The sequence below is a fragment of the Aythya ferina genome, assembly GCF_964211825.1.
Source record: "Aythya ferina genome assembly, chromosome: 4".
Taxonomy (NCBI): domain Eukaryota; kingdom Metazoa; phylum Chordata; class Aves; order Anseriformes; family Anatidae; genus Aythya; species Aythya ferina.
Genome location: NC_140300.1, coordinates 38987917 through 39012792, shown reverse-complemented (window position 1 = coordinate 39012792; position 24876 = coordinate 38987917). Strand labels below are relative to the sequence as shown.

Below are 24876 nucleotides of genomic sequence, written 5' to 3'. Positions count from 1 at the left end.
CTTCCTACTGTTTGAAAACAGCAAGAAATGACAAAAGAAGAGTTGTGAGGACTTTGCTGGGCTTTTGAGCTTGTACTAATGAGACATTTATTTTGTATTTCCTTTCTCTTCATAACATCTATTCACTTGCACTCTGGGAATAAACTTCTGTGTGGCTGCTATCTGCAGTGGCTAACACGTTGCAGCTATACTGTAGATGTAGTTCATGTCTCCATATCAAACAGAGAAGCCTTTACAACTTCACCTTGAGAAACAGGGCTCTGGTTGAGCTCAGTAACAAATTTTCTTTGCATCAGGCATAGAGGGTGATAGGCAAAATGCACTTCATGAGGTCCCTCTAGTCTTGATAAAAATACACTGTTTATTTTGGCCAAATGGTGGGAAATGCAATCAGGCAGAAAGGGGAGGACCGTATAGGTACATACATTTATATATAAAATATGATTATAACTTAATTATTCAAAGTGATATAGTGAGATAACTTTGCACCACTGGAATGCTTTTAACTTGAAAATATCTAATGAACAAAACTGTTTGTTCTATTCTATTCTATTTTATTCCTTATAAATAAGGTGTTGACAAGATTCCTATTTTAAAGGGGAAATACAGTGAGCTACAAGAATTTTAATCAATTTACCTGCATTGAAATAATGGCCAATTTGAAAGCAATATTTTTCAGCCTCAGTGCAGGTACTTTTTTTTTTTTTTACCTTTTTATGCTGCTTAAAATATTAACAATTTTCTCTGTAACTCGTCTGTTATCTTTCCATTTTAAAAGGAATTTCTCTAACCCCTGAATTCTGTATCTTTTACTGAATATCTGAAACATTAGAAAATTTTGAGTGCTGTTGTTACCATGAAACAAAGAATGGAAACTTAAGTTAGGAGTGTGTATGCATTATTTAAGCTGTATTAATAGCCTTTAAAAATAACAAAATAGCTTAGATTTATCCTCTCTTGTACTATACATGATCAAAAAATTTTCTCATTAAAGTGTGACAGTGCTTTATATTGCCTGTACATAAAACCTCTGTGGTTATTATACTAAAAGAAAAGGCAAATGACAGTTGGTGTCAACACTAAACAGCTTAGGGCAAACTATTTTCTCAATACATATGTAATTTAATTGAAATGCAATATTTCATGAATATTAGAAAGTGAGGCTTTATTAAAAATGGCAAGGAAAGTGAAAGCATTACTGTTTAGAGTAACAAGCAGCACAAATTTATTCATTCAATACATTGCTGAATTATTTAAAACTCAGTTTAAGCACAAGGTCATGGAATAATTTTGGCAAGTATGCACTTTTGCATGATGCATTTCCATAATTCCACTGCATCTATAAAGTTAATCACAGCTTTGGCATGCAAGCCTGCTTCAGACACTAAGCTGAGCCAGAAAAAAGGCTCTGAATTAAAACCTAGGAACAAACCAAACTACTGACACTACATAGAGACAAATGATCTGTGATAGTTTAGAGCAGATGTGAACTCCATATTACTAGCAATTCTTACAAATATTTCATTTAGTAATAATCCCATATTTACTTTTAATACACATTTACAAGTAAAAACATGTTACTAGTCTGGAGGAACATCAAAATTTATGTGCACACACACATTTAGATGTCATGAGTCTTCTTGAGGACATACTCTTTCTTGTAAGGAGTGAGAACTGAAAAATGGTATTCTTTGGACTACTGGGAAGGGAGAGATTGAACTGTCTTTGGAAGCACTCCATTGAAACAGAGCTGATTTTATAAGACGAAAACTAGTATTCAGCTATCCCAAGTCCAGACTGGCTGATAACCACTCCCTATGCACTACTAAGACAGACAGACAGGCTTAATTAATGTAATTTTCAAAATCGCCTTGTCGCTTCTAAGCACTCAGTAAGGCAGGGTGATACATGTGAATTGTGTGATGCTTAAGGCTTCTTCCCAGGGTACATTTAACATTTCCAAGACAAAATTGATGTTATTTTGGATTTTTCAATAGAGTTTTTATATCCAGTATTTTGCATCTCATTTCTATGTTAATACAGTCTTTTTGAGCTTGGATAATCTTCAGTGGACTCTTATGATCAATCAATACTATCTTGAAGGAAATATATCTATACTAATTCTGATGTATGGTTAATTTATAATACCTGGTACAGTTGTTAAATGATTATTGCTGAACCTTGATGATTGTCAGCATTGCAGTCCTTACCAACCAGTTCGGGTAGTTCCAAAACAGCAACTTGGTTGGGTGCTGGTGCCTCGTGGATATCCATTACAGGTATGCACTGCCACTTAGAGATGTAGCACAGAAATTGCCACTGTAAGATGTGTTGGACTCTGTAGCAGTGGAACTATATTGACAAACGTGATTTTGAACACAAAGGACCATGTAGTAGTACAAACAATAATCTAGGTACAGTGATAACCTTCCTGTTTTGAAAGGACTGTGTGCTAGCTGGAAACTTCTGGACTTACTCTGTGTTTCCTTTATGCTTCCTTCACACATACACTGGTAGTTATGTGTGAACTAGATTTTCAAACAAGAACGTGATTTGATATTTGAAAGCTTGTTGGACCTGATTTTTCTTTTAGATGGTTTGTTCATATTATTTATTGTGCAGCTCTTTTTTTTTCTTTTTTTTTTTTTTTTTCCAAATTAATCTTGAAATAGAAGTAATTCATCTCAATGTGTTTTCAGACCAGTGCACATGTGACATTAAGGACACAGCATCTATATTTTGAATACATGCAGTACACTGAATATATCTTTTCAGCACATTTAATGTAAAAATCATTTAGTTCTTTTTAAAGAAGAATGACCTTAAAACAATAATTTTAGGAGAGAATATTGGTTTTGTACAGCTTATTTACAGTTTGGTTGTCTGCCAAAGAATTCCCAGAAAGTTTTATTTTTCAAAATGCAGGGATTTTCATCTTGGTACCCTGCTATGCTCTTTAAGTCCAATCAATGAGTTACTGTGGAGGTAATACATAGAGATACTTTATTCAATCACTATGCTGACTTTAAGCTGAATTACTGTATGAATTTATTTGGACTTTTCTGATTAATAACAAAAATCAATGAGATTTTTCAGTATCTAAAAGCATAATATAAAAACACTATTAAAAGTTGCATATGTGATAGTAGTAATGCATGAAAGAATTAACATCTTCAGAAATTGCTAAAAGTTTTCTTGTGTAGTTAAATCTTAAAATAGTTTTCTTGCTGGAGAAACAAGCAGGCAAAATACTAGAAGGTTAAGAAGATTTTTCAAGTTTTTATTAAGCATAATAAGTAGTCATTTTATTACACATTTTGGCATGTACAGAGCAATGTCACTCAAGAAAACATGCATTAGAGAATGTTCACAGTGTTCTGTGTGCAAAATTCATTATATAATTTCTTATCACAAAAAATAAGCCATCTATTCAAAACTTAAATAGAAGTTGCTTGAGTGCACTTAAAAGAAGTTTCCATTTGATGTGGTGAATTTGGCTGCAGAGAACTTACTCATACTCATTACTTTCTAATTGCAGTTCTACGCAGGACGAGTTGCAAAATGACTTTTATAACCATACAGATGATTATATTTACTATCTGCGTAAGCAGGGAAGATACATCCTAACATTTTGGAAGAGTTTCTTTCATACTTTAAGGATAATGTGTTACCTGATTAACTATGAATTACCTAATTTAGTGCCACAGACCTGTTTTCACAAGCCAGTAGGAGTGGATGCATTAGAGCCTACTGCATGTAGAGTTCCCACAAGGAGAGGTGTCAGATACTACTAGTCCAAGATGTAACATCAGTTTACTGTTAAGTCTTGAGAAAATTGTGTTTGAAAAACATCATCATCAATGCATCCATATTTGATTTCTGGTATGGCTTAACCCATCTTAGTTTTTTGCTGTTGGATTGGTACAGGAGTACACTTCTGAGGAAAAACTCCCATTACCCCAGTTATCATGCTTTGGTCACTGACTGAAATTGTATTCCTTCAGGATGAAATTAAACTAAAAGATAAAGTCACACGGCTACATCAGTGTGCCATCAGGTGATTTTGGGGGAAAATAATAATAGCCTTTGCATTTTTAGTTTAGAATTTTAATGCACAGAACTAGGAAGAAAATAACCAACAACAAAAACACCACCAAACATCTGTACAATTGAAATCAGATATTGACAGTACAAGAAATATTACAGGAGTTCTGAAACTGAACACTGATGTGATATTCACTAAGAAGTAATTCTTTCTTAAAACTATCAAACATCTAACTGTCTGCCAGGTCTTGGGAACAGTCAAGTGAAAGTGACCTTCTGCCTCAATCTGTGATCAGTTTATCAGGGATGATAGCTATGCATTTTGTGTATGCAGTTCTGCATTATGAGAAACAATACCACTCACTAAGATAATATCCATGTAATTATTTTCTTTTTCTCCCCATCAATCATATTAAAATAAAAGCACTTTCAAAGTTCTTTGCATTGTTGTTTAAGTACCATGGTCACAATCATTAATCTATTTATTGTATCATCACATAACTGGCTTAAGACAAGTGAATAACCATAAGACGAATTGATTTTTTAAAAATATAATTATACGTAAAGCTCCATTTAACATTTCAAGAGAAAGCTCACCAAATTCTATGCAACATAAGAATTTGTCAGTCTTCATCTATCTTTAACTGAATTACATTATATGCCTTATTTTGATGGCATTTAAAAATATGCAATTTGGAGCTTTATGGGAGGACAGCAAACATCATCTGTTTGCCTTCAGCCTAACAGTTTGTCATTGACTTTCTGTATTCACTTAGCTGTAAGTACAAAGAAACTGTCATTCCGATGTGACATTTTGACTCCAGATGTTAGAAAAACATAAGCAAATTACGCTTACCAATTATGCAGAGTCTTCACTGTCACAAGCTACGCATTGTCTTAAGTCTTTTCTTAACTTTAGTGATTCCAATGGGAAATCTCATTGCAAAGGGGGTTATGTAAGAATCCAATATATAAATCATGGATTAACTGATTTTATTGCCCTTTTTACTCAGGAGTCCTGCAAGCCAGACAGGAAAGGGACCAAGAAGAGATCTAAAAAGATTATATCATTTTTCTAAATTACTCTTTGTCTGTACTTAAGGGAATATTTACTGTCTTAAGTAACTGTCTTGATGTCATTCCCTGAAGATTCAGCTAAAGTTCTTGTGTGGCATAATGGATAATAGTGTTGGGGTTTTGAGATGCCTGTTCTTCTCACCCATAATTTAAGTGGTCTTAGGAGAAGCACAGACTGATATTTTTGTATTTAGTGCAAGCCTGTCTTTAAAGGTGAGTCACAAGCAGCCTAGCTACTCAATCTCAGATCATATTCTCAGCAATTTATGCATTTATCTTCCTAACAATAATTCCTACTGTGGCAATTAATCCTCTTTTAGAATCAAAACCTTGTTCTGTTGTCTCTATTTCTCTCCTTTTCCAGACTCTGCAGATTCCCAGAGAAGAGCAAGACACAAAGAGAAAGAATAATAGGGCTAGCCTCAGAGGAGAAATCATCGTTGTCCTTCAGAATCAAACGTTAAGTGAAAAGGTTAGTACATCCTTTTCTGATTATGTTTCTACACAGCTGTTATACCTGAGCTCAGGTAAGGGCTGTCTGAGTGAACTACTGTGATAGAACAGGTCTGAAAAAGGTCTCACTGCTTTGAAGTAGATATTAGGCTAGGGCAGGAGCCACTCTAGGTGACTTTGATCTCAGACTCCTGGAAAATGTATTCCTTTTTGGGTGGAATCTGCTGCCTCCGTGGTCACAGGGGTGAAGTTTTGTCCCAGAGGGGTCATATTTCTTAAGATTCCTTCAGACACTTTTACGTGAAGAAAAAAAATCTGAGCCATAGCCAAAGAGCTACCATTCACACAGATAATGACCAAGTCTTAGAGAAACGAAGTAGTGAAGTACTAGGAAACAATGGGAGGACTAGGAAACAATGAGCCCTCAGTGTCACTGTTAATAAATGATGGAGAGAACCATGGGCTTCATCTGAAGAAAGTTCTTGTAAAATGTCATAAGCAGCTTGTTCTGTTTCAGAAAGGACCAAAGATGTGATTTCAGCTTATCAAATGCAGTGTGATTCTCATACTGTCCACATTTTAAATACATCTAAGATGTGAGCACTGCTATATTTAGTTCTGCAAAAAAAAAAAAAAAATTCCTACAGATTAGTAAAAACAATTGATTTTATGGTCTCATGCCAAGACAGGTTTTTTTTTTTTTTTTTCTCAGTGTGTGTAGATTTGTTGTACTCTGTGAAATAAAGAAAAACTGCTCATCATAAATGCTTGTCCAGATGTTCTGAAGCTACAGATATTTCTGAGAGATAAAATATAACAGAAAGAGAACAGGGCTAAAGGATGTTTTGCTTCTTAAAATGTTACAGAAGCTTAAGCTGTGAAAATACTTCCTGTGGTCTTGCATTATGAATAAAGCACTGCTTGTTCCACTGGTGGGTGAAACTGGAAAATGCAGAAGAAAGGAAAATTACAGATATTACTTCTTATAATGTTATGTCCCTTTTAAAAGCTCAGTGGGACAAATCATAACCTTTGCCACTCAAAAGAAGACTATTCCAATTCTAATAGACAATATGAGTACACAAATATTCTAAATAAAAATCTTCCCATCACAGTCAAGTACATACTTACTTTGGAGAGTGGCAATCATTTCACTTCATGACTTTTTTTTTTTTAATTATTTTTACCTTTGAGGCCCTACATTACAGTCCTTTTGTGTATTGTTAGATTAAAATACAGAACATTTTCCCCGCTAACAAGTCAATGACACTGCTTCAGTCAGCAAGATTGCAGGTTGTCATTAGTGATATTTCCTACCCTAGAGATATATGGCCTTGTTGGCACTCCTAGTCTCTGTTCATGGCTCCCCATTAGGATCTGCATTGTGCTACTGCAAGACCATGATTCTAGCTGGCACATGCTCATTTTACTCTCTGTAATATGGATTTTGTGCCATTATAATGTATTAGGGCTCTTAATATCTTTACCTGTTTAAATAAGTAAGCTGGTGGATTCTTCTGTAAATTTGCTTCCCTGATGGGAGCTGAATTCTCTTAAGAGCCAAGTGAAAATAAAATGTTGTGGGCACCCTGTTGTTTGCTGTGATACAGTGACAAAATGTAAGTGGAGTTAACTTTTACTTAATTTTATGTTCAGTTTGCATGTCTAGTTCCAGTTAATGAGAATTAAGGTGATTGCATATATGTATTTTAAGGAAAATGTTGAGCAGATATAATACAGGCCTGCAATATAACTCTAATATGTAATTGTTCTAATAACTCTGATGTGTAATTGTTCTTAGAGTGGCAATGACTTTTTAATGGCTATTGTGTTATACAGCAAATTAAGATGAGCCACAGAGGAATAGTCTGTATTTATAAAGTATTAGCACATACTATCTGAAAAACCACCACAAGCCCCAAACTTTCTCAAAATACCCAGATTGTCTACTTGCCTTGTCCTGTTCAAAAAAGTGAATCAGAGAGAAGTAATGAAAGGATATTTCTTCTCAATCTGTCTAGTTCTTTATGTTTAAAATAATACTTTATTAGAGACTACATTCCTGTATTATTAACATTACCTAAAATCTTAGAGTGTTAAAAATGTTTAAGGGTTCTTATGTGTCTGTCACCTGAAGTATTGTAATTTGTTAATAAATTTAGTAGAGTTTCAAGCCCAATATAATTGTTATGGCTGAAGTAAAGCTCTTCTGGAGAATCTGGAGGTTAAATCTAATTGACCTACTGAGTAGAGTTGTTTTCATGACATTGTCTTTATTCGAAAGGAAAATGGTTGCAAATAGCTGGAAGTTTCCCATGCGGCCTTGAATAGATTTTCTAAATATTATTTTTTCATGGCATTATAAATTTATGCTGCCTAATGTACTGTAGATCAGTCAGTAAAATATTTGGGTATATTGTCTACGTCAATAATGATGTCAGTCTATCTGGTAGCTAAAAGAAGTCTTATAAACTTTCTGTGGGATTTCAAGAAAAAGGCCTACTAGCAGTATTAAAAGGAAAAAATGATGTCTTTCTGTTGTTTTTGTATGTTTATTTTTGTTTTTACTTTTGTTTGTTTTGGTGTTTTTGTTTTGTTTTGTTTTTTTAAAAAGTTATAAATCTTCATTGCAGCCTTTGGATTTTTTTTTTTTTTTTTTTTTTTTACCATCAAACATGCCTTGGTGGCATGAAGATAGAGGCAAATACATTATCATTTATGACATAACTTGTCAAGAGACTAAAAATAGATTATTTCTTGAAGCAGGCTGAAAAATAAATTTGTGTCTGTCTTTGAAATGAAGTTACTTCTCACTGAATTTTTGAAAGAATTTGGCACAAGGACTAATAAAAATTATTTTTGAATATGTTCATAAGTTGAATATTTTAATATTTTAACACTATTTTATAACGTAGAATCTCAGGGGAGAAAGAAAGGATTTGTGCCCCACTGTGTTGAAGACTGTGCTGTCTTTATTGTCTTCAGTGGTTTAGAGTGATTGATCTCAAGAATGTGCTTGAGGCATCCATCAACTTCAGTCTTGCCATCAGCTGGAGAAGTCAACTGTATGATGTTTCCTTGGTTTGACTGAACTCACAGAATATTGAGTCAGAATGAACAACTTTTCTTGCCCCAAAAGTGCAAAGGCTAGGTAAACTTTTTTCCATGTAATGTTAAGAACATTAAAATAAGCTAAATGCAGGTCTAAATACTTAATGGAAACTTTTATGAATCATTATATAAAAGCAGTTGCTGGAAGTAGCTAATATTCATTATGAAAAAAACCTTTATTCCTCCAAAACCACTTGGAAGGAGGCTTTGTTTAGTAAGAACAGTGATTTATTTATTTATTTATTAAGTAGGAAGCAAGTGAGAGAGGCTTTCTTTTATTTTTTTGTTATTAGCTGAAAGTGAACATCACATTTTTACATTCTTGTGCTGTGAGAAGCATCATAAAGAAAAAAACTGTAGGTAAGGGCCCTGTTCAATAAATGGCTATTGAACACCAAATTCTGATTTGTTTCTGTCACTTGATAAATATCACAATAGAGACTACTCATTAAAATGTTAGTATTGCAGAAAAAAAAAAAAAAAAAAAAAAAAAAACTTTGATTAGCAATGTTTAATAAAGTATTTGTAAATATGGATATTTTACAATATTGTATCCTTTTGAATTATCAGAAAGGCTCTGTTGTGGAATTATTATCTAAAATGAAAGTTTTTCAACTTATACAAAAATGTTGAAAAGTGGTTTGTTTGTTTGTTTGTTTGCTTTTTCCCTCCATTTGTATCAGAACAAAACTCTGATATCTTTATATCATATGTATGTTATTCTACTTCCTAAATAATCTTCTACAGGAATGTTTTCAAAATCAGAGTTACCAACCATAATTATTTGCTGGTAAAAGGGAGCAATTAAAACTACTTATTTGTTCCTGCACGTATAAAAAGTATAAAATGCACTAAAATGCATGTTGTGTGATTGCTTATAAGAGTCTAGACATGACTGAGAAGAGTAACAGATTTCTGTTGTAGTGTTTGACCAGGCGGACATCTCTGTTCTCCTGCAGTAAAACTGCAGGAAAATAGAAGGCATTGTGAGTAAATAATAACGAATTGGAGAGGGGAACTAGGTGCCGTTTTGAGAATGTTTCTTAAGCAGGGAAAAGGGAAGGCAACACCAAATACAATTGGCTGAGTTAAAAATTGATGAAAGATGGTGTCACATGTGTTAATGCTTCCACATAAAGGATTGTGTGTGTGTGATAGGGATGGGAGGTGTGGGGGGTGGGGAGCAAAAGGTTTTGTTTCTGTCAGTTGATTATCACTAAATATATTACAGGAGAAGCAGTCAAACTGTACTTTCAGCTCTGTGCTGTCAGTGAGAGCTGCAAACATGAAGCAGTTGCCATTCTCAGTGGTACAATAATCAAGTAGGAACTAGAGTTTCAGCACTCTCAGGCTCATTCTGCATTTGCACTGCCACTTGAAATACCAGGTGAGTGCCATAAAAGCTTGTCTTGCTAATACCTAGTCTTAGTAGGCAGGTAGGCTTTGAGGCAGGAGGAAAAAAAAATCACCTTCTTCTGGAAGAAGATAAATTGGGATGCTAAATTTTGCATTCTGTAATCTTCAAAGGGTAATCTTCAAATTGGTCTGTATCATACCAATTTTGGAACTAGACAATAATCTCTTAATCTGAAGGCAGAAAACTTCTATGTAGCATAATGCACCAACCTGGGATACCACAGGGAATGGATCAAAGAACCTCATGGGAAAGCAAAGACAAAAATGAATTTAGTGGCCAATGCTCCAAACGATAAATAAGAAAGAGGAAAAAAAAAAAAAAAAAAAAAAAAAAAAAAAAACAGGAAAAGAAATAGTGAGGTTTTAAAATCAGAAGAAAACATTTTAAAAGACTGGAAGACTGGAAATAACTCGGGTCTGCCTAAGGCAACAGTTAAAAACAATGAAACAAAAAATACTCATGGATAGGTGGAGTATAACTTAACTGAGACAAATAATTACGTTAATCTAATTGCATCAGAATATTATCCATATTTTGAACATCCTTTGAGATTTTAATTTTAAATGAACAACCTTTTCAAAATGCAGTCAGAAGAAGGTAAAAGTCATGTGTGATACGTATCATATCTCTGCTTAAATCACTACTGTAAAATTAAATGACTGCAAGATCAAGATCAATACAAAAAATATCAGTGAGTAAACGGAGTAGCAGACAATAGCAAATTAGTGTTAGTTATTAAACACATGTATTTTTCCTAAGCCTTTGAGTAACTTAAAGATACAAACTACCCTATTATAGATAATTTATGAATTCTTACCTTGTAATCTATATACTGCAGTTGTTATTAAACATATTTGAAAAATATTATCAGTAGAGCTATAAAGAAAATTATTTCCCTTTCACACAAACCTTCCTGTTCTTTATAACTGTTGCCATCCTGTGCTAAAGAGCTCTCAATTTTATTGCTGAAAAGTGGATAGCTACTGCCTTTAGAATTAAAACACCCTGGAAAATGAGGTAGCTTATTTTGCATCTTGTAAAGACCGGAAAAAAATTGAGCAGCTGCTCTGTAATAAACAAAATGGTCTTTCTGATATGAGATTGGGTACCCAACTCATAAAAAGAAAGAAAACGCTACAGAGTCAGCCTTGTCCTCTCTTTCCCAGAAAATACCCAGGTGTACAAAGATGACTGTGTCCAGCAGACATAAAAAGTTGTCACTAAGTGTTAAGTATACCAGCTGATACACAGTGACTATCAGTGGGGTGCTATGAATGAGACAACTTTATCTCATTAGCCTTTTTTTGTTTTTTCTAATGGAAAAGATACTGATTTTGCCAGAAAATTTACATCTAGGTCCAGATACAAGTTTAAAGCTTAAACTCTTAGAACTGTTTAACAAGAAAAATGTCAGCTGTTTCAAAATGATTCTAGTGAGTGACAGTAAAACCAAAAGTGTGCAGCAAATAAAAGTGAAGAAAACAGCTGTCTTTAAAAAAAAAAAAAAAAAAAAAAAAAAAAAAAAAAAAAGAAAAACCTGGCAAATTCTTTTAAATGCCACACTCCGGTGAAAGCATAATTTCACCCTCAATTTAATTAGGCTAATCAAGATAATGGGTAATTAATTGCTTAGAACTGGATGGTAGATTGGAGAAAAGGGGGTAGAAATTTTAAATAACTGTTTACTACTCAAACAGTGGGATTATTAGATCTTGTTTTATTTCTCTAAATTGAAAATTATCCCTTTCTGCATAACTTCACTCTACACAATACCTTCCTTAATCTCGCAATTATATGTTCAAGGGAAGTTTTATTGAGCTTAATGATACTACATATTCATTTTCCTGTATTTGTAAACTGTTTTTTGCTTGTTTGTTTGTTTTTCCCAGATCCAAAACTTTCTATTCAAATACGGCTTTGGTGATACTACTACTAAGATTATTATTCCTCCCCAGCCCCACCTCTTCTTTTTAGAAAAAAAGGAGTTTTAGGGGAAAGAAAAAAAAAAAAAAAAAAGCTAAAAATGCTTCTAATGAAATTGAATTTGAACTCATTTTTTTTTTCTTGTTAAAAAATGTAATCAAATCAATATATTTGATACTATGGAATAAGGCTAATATTTAACCTAAAATAAGATACTTTATAAGTTACTTTTTTGAATATAATAACAGACAGATGTGCTACAGATTTTGAATGAAAGCAGTTTTATTTCCCTTTTCCTTTTCCTGGATAATACTGGCATATCTATTCCCTTCCTAATATCTACCAAGTCATGAATTAGTATATCATGATGTGAATTTGCATACCTGGCGCTCAAAGCTCATTGGAAGGTGAATTGGAAGGTTCCTCTATGCAGAGAAACAATCAACTACAAATGGACTCTGCCTGTGTGAATATCATTGTATGATCAAGTCTTAAAATGTCTTTCCCTTTCTGCAAAACATAATAAAATACTTAAAAGCCTTTAATAAATGATGGAAGTACAGGAAAAAAAAAGGGTGAGAAATCATTGTGTGGCCTTGCAAAATGGTTAAAACGAATAGCTGAAATGAGGATGATAATATTTGCATTGCATAGATGTTTGTTTACCTTTGAAAACAAACAGCACTTTGTGGATTTCAATCATAAGCAAATTTGAAATTCCAGCTGAGTTTCCACAGGAATATATGAAGTGATACTGTTAGCCAAATCAGAAAAAAAAAAAAAAAAAAAAAAAAAAAGCTTGTTTTATACATATATATTTATATATATATGTTATATATATATATAAAATATGGTTACACTAAAATGTTAGCGTCGTATTGTATTGCAATTTATGATGTTGATTTTTTATTTTGAGAAAACATGGAGCATAAAGAGAAAAACTTTGCTTAGATCTTGTTTCTTGTCAGATATAACTGGGTGCTAGACTAGCTGAGAGATAAAATGGAATGGTAGAAAAAGACCAAAAACAAAGTTACTTTTATAATATATCATACAATAAAGAGTGATTTAGAGATTTGCAGCATTTTTTTTTCCTCTATTTGAGTACCATAGTTATAGATGAAATTAGGATACAGTTAAAGCAATTCAGGTGCTGAAGTAGCTGCCTCCAGTTTCCATGACACAAAGTCCATTTTAGATTCTACATGGGCAAGAAGGCACAGTTCTTTTGTAGATGCAGATTCATGTTTGAAAACCCATCGTTGTGGATGTTACTGTTATCTCAATACACATGAAATAAAATTGGATCTGTATGCTTAGCATCTACGGACGCTAAACAGTTTGTAATCTGTTCATAATACTAGAAAATGTAGGTGTTTGTCCATTCTTTGTTTTATGCTTACAGTTAAAATATTTATGGAGGCATATTGTTGGAACTGAGAAAATATTAAACACATGCATCTGGTAATAGAAAGGAAATCACAACCTGTGGAATAATCTGTCCCATTTTGTTGTAGTTTATTATAAGTGTATCTGCATTATTTCCTGATTATCAAAGTACCATTTTATTCACAGGGTAAAACCTAAAAGTTAAAACAGTGTCATGCCTGAGGAGCATAAATTCTGCAGAGGTACTCAAGCTTTTTGTGGCAATGAGTCTTCAGATAGCTTAATCTCTCCTAGGTTTGCTCTTTCTCCAACCCTGGCCTGTAAGCCCCACCTCTGGCTAAGTTGGCACATCGTTTTGTGCAGTTGTCCATGGACATGCTCTAATTTTAAAACAGATTAGAAAACATGGACATTTTTCAGTCAGGCTATTTCATTAATCCCGTTCACATTGTCATCATGATAGTGCAATGCAGATACAGTGTGCTATGAAGAGGAGGTTACTTAGCTTGGCAAAGGGCTGGGAGCTGCCCCTAAAAGTGTGCATTAAACTATGGTCCTGAGGCAGTGGCAGGACTGAGGAGGCAACAATTCCAACTTTCTCAGCCATCATAGGTGATCCTAGGCATCTCCTGGCTTGCATATTTGGTTTACTTCTGGAGAGCCAGGCTGAAGGATATGAACAAAGGAACAAATAATAGATACTATCCCACTCTACTTCCCAGGACACCTCTGAATCTGGCAGATGTGAAGTGCTCCCATTTTCTGCCATTTACACATGCCATGGAGACCAAGCTGTCCACATTCATAGAGGAAATCTATGATAGGAATAGGAATGTATTGCAGGTTTTTCAGGTGAATAGTTTGTAACTGGTTGAGAAATGCTTTGGCAGAAGGGAATATGTAGGTGCTGCAGAGGCAATACAGCCAGCTTTACATCGTTGCCCAAGCTCATAGCTATGCTCTGAAAATCCCTGGCTGCCTGACTAATTCCTCTCAGAGCAATCAGAATACTCTAAATTGCTTTTTTAGGAACAGACTGACTCTTGCTGGTCTCAGATTTAAAGTTTAATCTCTCAGTGAGTTTTGTTGTACTTTAAGGTCCCCAGATAGTCAACCTATTTCTTCTGTCTCCCAGGCTTATTCTTTATTTCAAAGAACTTCTCTTTTGATAGTGTTCAATCTGATTCACTTTTTTTTCTGTGTATATTTATACATATCCCAATTTTATTTTTTTCAGCTATATGCTGTAGCAGATATTTATTATATGAATTATTACCCATAAAAATCCTTAACATTTAGTATGAATAAAATGCAAACAAATATCAGGTATAATTCCCAGCCAAAGTTTCTCTTACTTATTAAAAAAATTAAAAAATATTATGTCTTTGTTCAACCATAGTCTTCTCAAGCTTATTTTTGTGAGTGATTAATTTGGGAAAGGTTTTTTTTTTCATGTTTGTTTGTTTGTTTTTTTTTTTTTGGCTAGCTGTGAATCTCTCATAAATATTTATATAAATCTTCACAGTCCCTTCTATTTAAACAACTTGTTTGCAGCCATTCTCTGCTAAGCCACAGATATATCTATGTGTGTGTATATATACATATATATGCACATGTATAGATATACATGTATGTATATATATATGCACGTATAGAAAGTAGATTTCATAAAAGAATACAAATGTATTTTCTTTGAGATTATGCCATGTGAAATCATAAATTGATCTGAAAGGCTGTTGGCAGCCTACTATTTAGCTATATTAAGTTTGTCTCCATTAGATCAAAATACAGGAGGCTGGATCTGTGTCTGAATGTCAGATTTCCATTCAGTAGCACAGAGACAGAAAGTCTGTATGAGTAAACATGCCCATCAAAGATGAGATTATTAAACTAACAATAACAACTGTCCTGGTTTCAGTTAAAACAGAATTAATTTTCTTCTGTAAGAAGAAACAGCATAAAAATGTCCTCTCTTAATTGCATTTAATGTCAAATCATCATGGTATTAATGGAGCAGATTATATCAGTGACTTCCTCCCCTATGTTGTTTAGCTATTCAGCTATCTTGCTGAGTAATGGTTAAATGCCACCATAGATCATAGTTCTCAAAAGGACTTTCATTTATTAAAACTAGGAGAAAATATATTTTTTATTCTTGTCAAAGTCCATGTCAGCTCCAGAATGTAGAATATCCTCTGCTACAGACTGCCCTCTCCATTTCTTCTTTGTCCACTGTAGAGATACAGTTTTGCCTGATATAACCATTTTTCAAGAGATAACAATATATTTTGTTTAATTTCTCCTGTATATAATTCTTTCAGAAACCAGTCTAGATCATTTTAGGATAAGATTTAATCCCAGTAGCAAGGCTGATGGGATGAACCAGTTTAGGGAAGAAATGGCTGAGAAAGGTGTCAGAGAAAGAAAAAGAAGGGATATGATTCTGACTGCAGAACAGTGAAAAAGAATAAAAACATCACCTTAGGTATTCTGACTTCCATCTACCTTCTTAATCACAACCAGTTGTTTTGGACATGGGTTTTGTACAGTAGGATAGTGAAGAAAGAATGATTTCCCTGATGGCAACAGCTGGTAATTGTTCCTAGATGATGGGATGTGCAGCAGTTTCTGCTATAGTAACAACTTAAAACAACTATATTGCATCCACTGTTCCTGCTTTTTTAATTGCCATTTATGATGCTAGGCATAATTAACACCATTTTCAATCTAGTTTGCCTAACTTATTAAATTTTTTTCCTCCCTTTCAATTGCATTTTTTTTTTTAATCGCTTTTTCTTTTTAACTTAGTTCTCTTCCTTTAGCATCTTTATGTCTGCCTTTCCAGAGTGCTTGGAGCATATGCTTTCATTCTTTCCTACAACCACTTTCTTTGTCTAACTTGTATGGATACAGAGCAATTTTGAAACAATTTCAAGCTTGTCTTGATTTTTGCATGCAGTTTTTTCCATTTATAAACCTTTTTCTATGCAAATCAAGTATTTAGGTGCTATGGATTAGGTTCACACAAAGGACAATGACAATGAAACAGCATTAGACAATTTAAGTGCACAAGTGTTTTTTAAAAAAATGTTTTTGGTGCCCATATTCCTCTATCTTATGTTTTTTTTTTTCTTTCTGTTCATTTATTTATTTATTTTCTAACTGTAGTGCTAATTCCAGAAAATGACGGAAAAGCAAAATAGAATTTAGAGATTAAGATGTCATGTGTGACCATGTCAAAAGCCTTACAGAAGTCCAAGTAGGTGACATCAATTGTTAATTAAGTTAAATGTATACTTTTTTTTTTTTGTTTCCTAAAGAGGTCCTTAAGGACCTAGGGGTTGATTTAAGTCACAAGAGGTAAAATAGCCTGCCCTGTTCTCAATTGACGGAATAAATGATTTTGTAAATTGAACCTGGAAATAATGAGTTGTTTTGTGCCATTCAGCCTTTCTTTTCAAGAACGAGTCTCAAAAATTCCATAATCTAGCAACACAGATCTGCCGATTCAGTGCACAATCAGAACCGTTCAGAATGGTGAGTGGTACCTTTTCCTTCTTTTTTTCTTCTTACAAAGTATAAAAGTATAATACTGGGTAAGTTATAATAATAGTAGTAAATTCTGTGATCTTAGTCTCAAAGCTCTGATTTTCTTCACCTAAAATACTGTAATGATAAGCATCCTTATAAGAAAGTAACCACTTATTTCTGCCCTAACAAACCGAGACGTTGCATAGTCCAGAACACTTCCATATGGTGACCTATGTAATTTATATCTGTTAGATTGCTATTCCTGACATAGTTTTTGCCTGGGCTAGTTAGCATTGTCACAAATTATGGCTATTGCATAGGCTGGATTTTGGGGCCAAAGACCACTAGGAGCAAGGTGCTTGGATTTTTGTTTTCGGCATATAAGTTAATGTGATGGATAGAGACAATTGGAATTTCCTTGTTTCCTGTCCCACCTTATTTACAGCAATTTAAAGCTACCACCTAAATGCAAGAAGACCTTACAGAGATAAAAAAAAAAAAAAAAAAGTCTTCTTGATACTGGAATTCTCTGTCTTAAGAGCAGACATGGATAAAGTCAAACTATGTATTTCACTAAATGAAATACAACTACCAGGGCACATAAAAGATAATAAATAATTACGTGAGTGCATTAGCAGTAAAAGGCAAACTAAGGAAAGTGTTGATCTGCTGTTTAGTGGCCCAGTAAAGTTCTCTGAATTATGACAACAAAATTAATATATATTTTCTCATTCAGTCTTCTCCAAATAACACCACTGAGCATTAGCAACATGAGTAGTACAATTAGTATCAACAACAAGTGTTTTGTATCAGACTAAACAGAGATAGATTCGTATACTTGAACAAATTGTGTGTTGAATGGACTAAATCAGATAAATTTGATTCAAAGATTTTCAAAGCATCATTGAAACTGTCTCAGAGGTTGTCTATTTATCAGTCAAAGATAACAGGAAAGGTTCCAGAAAACTGCAAAAAGTATCTTTTTCCTTTAAAGTAATCTTTTACTTTTGAAATGAACTGCAAGAAAATTTTAGTCCTGTCAAACCTTAATTTATGAAAGCAAATGAACTCTTCCCCAGCACCTGTGAAAACAAACAAACAAACACAAGGTTCTAAGCAGGAGCTGACAAGGAAAAACAAGAAGAAATCAAGTTAAACCTATCTCATTATCTTTTAAGAGAAGGTAATGGGGGCATATATATGAATCTTATTGTGGTGGTTCTGCTCAAGTGGGAAGCCGAGCTCCACCACAGCCGCTCTCTCACTCCCCCTCCTCAAAGAGGAACAGGGAGAAAATATGTGAAAAGGGCTCAAAGGTTGAGATAAGGACAAGGAGATCACACAGTAATTATTGTAATGGGCAAAACAGACTTGGCATAAGGAGACAGTAAGATTTATTGCTTATTACTAACAAGCTAGAGAAGTGAGAAAACAAAGGAAAGAAACCAAAAGCACCTTCCCCCCCATCCACCCTCTTTTACCTCCTCCCCCCAAGCGGCACAGGAAACGGGGGAATGGGGGTCATGGTCAGTCTACAGTGCTTCTTCTCTGCCACTCCTTCTCAGTCACTCTCGTCCCCTGTGCTGTGGGGTCCCTCCCACGGGATGCAGTCCTTGATGAACTGATCCGGCATGGGCTTCCCACAGGCAGCAGCTCTTCCAAAACTGCTCCAGATATGGGTCTGTACCACAGGGTCCATCCCTCAGGAGAAAACTGCTCCAACCTGGCTCCCCCACGGGCAGCAGCTCCTGCCAGGTCACCTGCTCCACGGGCTACAGGTCCAGCATGGGATCTGCTCCGGCAGGGGTCCTCCACAGGCTGCAGCCCCCATCAGTGCAGATCTACCTGCTCCACCATGGTCTCCTCCACAGGCTGCAGCGTGGAACCCTGCTCCACCGTGGTACTCCATGGGCTGCAGGGGGACATCCTGCTTCACCATGGTCCTCACCACAGGCCGCAGGGGACTTCTGCTCCAGTGCCTGGAGCACCTCTCCCCCTCCTTCTGCACTGACCTTGGTGCCTGCAAGGCCGTTCCTCACTCCTCTCACTCTCCCAGCTGCTGTATGGTGCAGAGTTGCTTTTTTTTCCCTGTTTTAAATATGCTCTCACAGATGCACAAAACAACATCGCTTATTGGCTCGGCTCTGGTCAGCAGTGGGGCCCTTACCAACTTATCAAACATGGGGCAGCTTCTAGATCCTTCTCACAGAAGCCACCCCAATGGCTCCCTGCTACCAAAACCTTGCCACGTAAACCCACTACACTTATATATATGAATCTTATGAGCAAATTGATGTATATATGTATTTATTTACTTTACCATGCCTTGGTAAAGGGCTTTCCCAAGAAAGATATGCCATGAATTTTCAGACAAAGCACTGAAATGAATCTTTACAGCATCAGTTTGGAGTGAACCCATTCTGCTTCCTCCAGCAAATATCTCCTTTCACTGTATGTGTCTGTTTTTGTTGTTTTTCATTGTTTTGTTTTGTGTTTTGTTTTATTTTTGGTAGATGATTCATACACACTATTGTAGAAAACAAATATTAAAAAAAAAGTCATGATTCTAGGCACCCAAGATTATTAACTTGCTTTGTAATGATGCATAAGAAATACGTAATATTTGTTTGTGAAATACATTAAGATATTTCTTCAAAATTGTCACTACTGAAAACTTTATGAAGACAGTTATCCATTATTCTAACAGTCAAGGCTTAGGAAAAACATGTTATTCATAATTAAATGCAAAGTGTTAGCAATAATCCATTTACTTGCTTAATGATATGTGAGCTTTAATGTAAGTGCACTAATGTGAAGGTCTTTACACCCTGCTTTGATGCACATCAAAATTTTAGTCACCAGACTGATTTTTTTTGAGGAGGAAGTAATCCTGTAAATGTAAACGTCCTCTTGGTAAAATAATAATCATATGGGAAAAAAAATAAAAATGAATGAATGTTACACACTTTCTAAATTAAAAGTCTCAGAACCAAGATTTTAAATTGATCTGTAATCAGTCCATAATCCTGTAGATCCTGGTGTCCTTTCCTTTCCCTGCATAAGTAGAAGACTAAACTGTTGTATTTTCAGTTAATGTAATCTTTAAGAACTGTTATTAACCAGCCACTTTGCATATGGAAATTTTAAATCCTTAAAATGCTGATAATTGACTTCTTGATATAGGGAATGAGATAACTTGTCTCCTTATGTGTTGGGAATCTCCGTATATTATGGTGTTAAAGGCTAGTAGTTACATTTTAATCCTGTTTATGATACTGAGTTTTATCCGATTTTGAATTACTGGGTCTAAAAAAGGTAAATATTGTCTTGTTTAGGAAATAGAATAGGATAATTACAAATTTTTCTTTCAGTCTTCACTAAAAACAACCCTTGACAGAATTCTTAAAAATCAGCTATTGGAATATATATTCCAATACATTCAGATGATGAGGACTTAGCTTTTCTTTAATACCCTCTTCTCAAACTAGTAAAAAGAAATAAGTTTGATTCCTTTTAAGGAATCTTTTGGTAGATGCATATATATTTTGTTTTAAATGTATACACAATAATTTTACACTAAGTAAATTTCAAAGACATATTTTATAACTCTTTTAGGAAATATTCCCATCTTTGACATTTTTATTGTAGGTGTATTACTTCAGATGAAAAAAAAAAATCCGTTCTGTCATTGAATCCAGTGTCATTTGGTCATTACATTTACATATGAAAATTAAATAAATAGCTTTCTTCCAATGCTGACTCAATGTATTCAATGAGCTATTTACATCTGATTTTTATGGAAAAAAATAAAATCGGAATCTCAGCACAAAGATCAGGTTGGATGGGGCCCTGGGCAATCTGATCTCAAGGGTGACATTCCTGTCCATAGCAGGGGGGTTTGAACTAGATGATCAATAAGGTCTGTTCCAACCCAGACCATGCTATGATTTTTATTACTGAGAGATACTTTTCATATTTTCTATTCTTAATAATTATATTATGAGATGTAAGGTATAAGTATCAATTGCTGATAGATTTCTAAAAGGTGCTTCTGAAGAGACCAAGATGTCTAGTCTTTTGCAACTCAGTTGCAATATGTTGCATGTATAAATCCTATTTTTCTAGTGGTTACCATGAGCTAACATTCTAATTGTAGAGTTGCAAATATTTAAAACACAAATTAAAAAGTGGGGGTCAAAACTAAAGATTGTGTTTTTTTTGGTTGGTTGGTTGGTTGGTTTTTAGTTCAACTGCTGTCATGATCATTTGCATGGCTCTTCAGGTGGAGCCACAATGCTGTGGTAGGAGTATTATGTCCTTGACTATGCTTTCATGACAAATTACCCTTCTTGAGATAAGTAACATAAGGTGAAATTGTATGAGATAATTTTACAACAATGAATTAAATGGTAATTTGTGAAATTTATTTACAACACTGGAAAAAGAATGAATAAGGAAACATAAAAAGGAGAAAAAAGTTTAGACAGGCTTTTTGCTAAACACACAAGCAAATATTTTGAAACAAAACTACCAGCTTATGCTTACATAATGTAAAAGGATCTTGGAGAAATATAATGCAGATGGCAAAATTAAAGTGTCGTGATAATAATTTTTCCCTAGTTGTTTGATGTTTGTTCTACCAAGGATGGAACACCATACCTAGTAATAAAAGATCCTTTCTAAATTTAATAAGATGGTTAAAAAAAATAATGGAAAAGTTGTTCTAAATGTTAGTGTTTGGGAAAGAATATACCACCAAACTGTCTTAAGGTTCTGAAAGAACAATCAACAGCGTAACCTGCTGCCTTGACAATATATTAATGTCTTAGCAGGCTGTGTAATAACAGTTCAGATATTGTTTTTTGAATGTCTTTGACATTTTTAAAATTAAGCTGCAAAATAATCTTTTTGTTGCTGTTAAGTACAGATGAAACAAATTCTTTAATTGATTACCTCTTCTGCCACAGAAAAAAATTCTGTCAATAAATCCAAAACTCCAACAAAAAGCAAAACACAAAATATGTAATTGATTGTTGGCTTGTTTTGAAAATGAAATGATCTTTAAAAGGTCTTCAAAATGGAAACCAAAATTAAAGCACAGAATTTAGTGTATAGGCCAACATGACACACTCTATTATGTATTTGAGTCTCTACAGTAGTCTTGAAATTGCGGATGCAGTTGTTGAGGTTTTTTTTTTTGCACTCTCATTCTTAACTGTCTTCACTTTCCACAGCTTTTTTCACATAGTGCCTGATCTGCAGTTTAAAATATAGAATTATCTTTCATAATGTAGGAAATTAGAACTAAACAAAAAATTTGCATGTTAGTTTAACAGGTATCCTTTACCTGCTTTTCTTTGTGAGTGGTCCTTCTTGCTATCAAAGCACAGTAAAGGAATTGAAAACCCTAAGTGGCTCTTAAGAGAACACATTTTAGGGAACAGGAGTGGTAACAAAAATGTGATCATTCTTGAGACTTTCTTAGTCCTGTTCTGTAATCCAATCAAGCAGTCACTATTAACCATCCTAAAGAGGAGAGACCTGACCTGTCTTAGCAAGATAGTTTATATCAGTAACAATACTATTTAAGATGTATGTATAGTCACGTGATGGAAAAGACACATTTAGGCCTATGTCTTAAGCAGCTCCGTTTAGGCTATTTAGCCATTACCTAATTTTCTTTTATTTATGCATTTATGTACACAAGAACTTATAAAGTACACATAGAATCATAGAGTGGTTTGGGTGAATAATTTGAGTAATTAGTTTTGCTCTGTTTGAATTTTCTGTTTGAATCCCATTCTTATTTTTCAGATCTCTTTCTTGCTACTTAGTGGCCATGTATAATTTTCTTTATTTTTTAGCAAAATATAGACAGATTTAAGTAGTTTGCTTGGCATGAGAATTGAATAATTTATACGTTTATAGAGGATGGTAGTACCTTTATTTTTTTATGTTGAAAAATGAGGAATTATATTTTTGATATTGTAGAACATATTTTGCTTGCTAGAATAAATTTTGGCTAACAAGTGCAAAATTAAGTTATAATACTATAATCATGCTAAAAAATTGTTTATTGATGAAATTACACACAAGTATAACTGAGTGATTTTTTTTGCTACCAGTAAGAATTAGTTGTGTATCATCCTTCAAAAAAAAATGATAATCAAGGCTGAAAGGCAGAAGTAAGGTATATTCAGTGTATACTATTAGGTCATATAGGGAATCCTCCTACTTCAGCAGTATCACTAATGTAGATCCTAATCTTAGGTACAGAACTGTTAGCGGGCACACATTGTAAATGAAAGTTAATTCAAATTGCATTTTAGGTGTTTCCTGGTGTTGGATTTGTGCCTGGCTCACTGACTTGACTAACTTCACCCCATTTCAAATCTGGATTCTTATTCTGCCAGACCCAAGTTCATGACTTCTATTTTATAACATTTTTAGTAAGCCTGCTTGTTTCCTGCTGGGGATGCTGCTTACTATACAAGAATCTGTGTTTACTTTAAGTGCAAAGAATTCATGAAGAATGAATCATAGTAATGAACGTAATGTATTTTTTCTTTTTCCATGGTACTGTAATTATCAGACTAGCCTTTTGTGAGGCTTCAAAGGTGACATATGCAGGTGCCATATCCAAAAGAAAATCTTTTTCTGAGTTGTGTTTTGGGGCTGGGGAATAGGAGAATGAAAGGGAAAGAAAGCTGGTTTTACAGGCCTCTCCTCACACAACATTGCTGTCTTAGACTTGGCACAAATGTTCACACAGTCATGTGCTGATTTTACTTGGAGAATAAATGTGGCATGGACTTTTGTTTTCTAAGCTGTGTGATCTACTCTGTTTGTCTGGAGCTAGCAAAGTATGAGGAATCAGTATTAGGCTTCATCCTTATTTATTATATGCTGTAGAGTTCTAAAGCAAGAAGGAAAAAAACAAACAAACAAAAAAATGCTGTTGGCATTTGAAGGTGGTAGAACCATAGCAAGTATTTTAAATATCAGACACGTTTGAGGAATATCTTTGAGGCTCCTCTGTTAAATATCTGCTTCTTTTCAAAGCCTTGCTAGAACTTTAAACAACACAAATACAGTATCATAACGGTTTTTCTTTTATTGTCCTTCAAATAGTTCTTACCTTGTAAAAAATATAGTGAGGTATTCTTTTTAGAATAAAGTATTTTGTCTTTTTACATTACTGGTAAAATAGCAGCAACTGAAAGGATGCTGATCACCCTTTCTACTTTCTTTTATTGCTGGGAGTCAGAAAAGTCTGCAATTTAATAACACAAAATAACTGATACTAGTCATGAGCTCATCTTGTAGCAGATACAGCCATCAGTAAGACTGTTCAGCAGCACTCTGAGTCACAAGCAAAAGATTTTTCAATGTCCTATGATCTTTACTAGGTAACAAAAATTTGCAATGAACTGTAATTGTTCCTGCTTCAGAAAAACCCTTGTTGAAAAATACTTTGTTAATAGAAAACTATGTGGCACGAGTGAACTTTAATTCTTCTTTTTGATGGAGCTTCAGGAGTCTGAATGAATGTGCTGCGGTTGGGAAATAAAAATTTCTAAATATTTCATTTGTCATTGTCATAACAGCTTAAAAGTCAGATGACTGAAAAGCTCTTAGTATTATACTTGTTTCTGTATTTATCTTCTCATTGCAACAGCACTGTCTCCTCTGTGTCTCCTCTGTGTCTCCAAAAAGTCTGCCAGCTTCAAGGCTCTCTTCATTGTTGTCTAGGGTTCATTACTTTTCAGGTCACATCTGAAAATCATGCCTAACTTTAATTTCTCTCTTCTTACTCAAGCAATTATTATTTTATCCAGAAAATTATATTAAAAAATTACTAAGGTGACTAAGTCAAGCACTCATATTAAAAAATGTTAAAATTAAAGTTGCCCATACAACCTCCATTTGGA

The 24876-nt window shown here is 34.2% G+C and overlaps 1 long non-coding RNA gene across 4 annotated transcripts in view; it reads left to right on the top strand.

The window, feature by feature from the left end:
- LOC311435584 overlaps positions 1–24876 on the top strand; it is a 142149-nt gene that overhangs the window by 112283 nt on the left and 4990 nt on the right. For 2 of the 4 annotated variants that reach the window (XR_014692222.1, XR_014692223.1), the window contains one exon: positions 5486–5593. This is a non-coding gene — a long non-coding RNA (uncharacterized lncRNA). Of the gene's footprint in view, positions 1–5485; positions 5594–24876 lie in introns of those variants that run through there. The other 2 variants (XR_014692224.1, XR_014692225.1) reach the window with 1 other exon arrangement.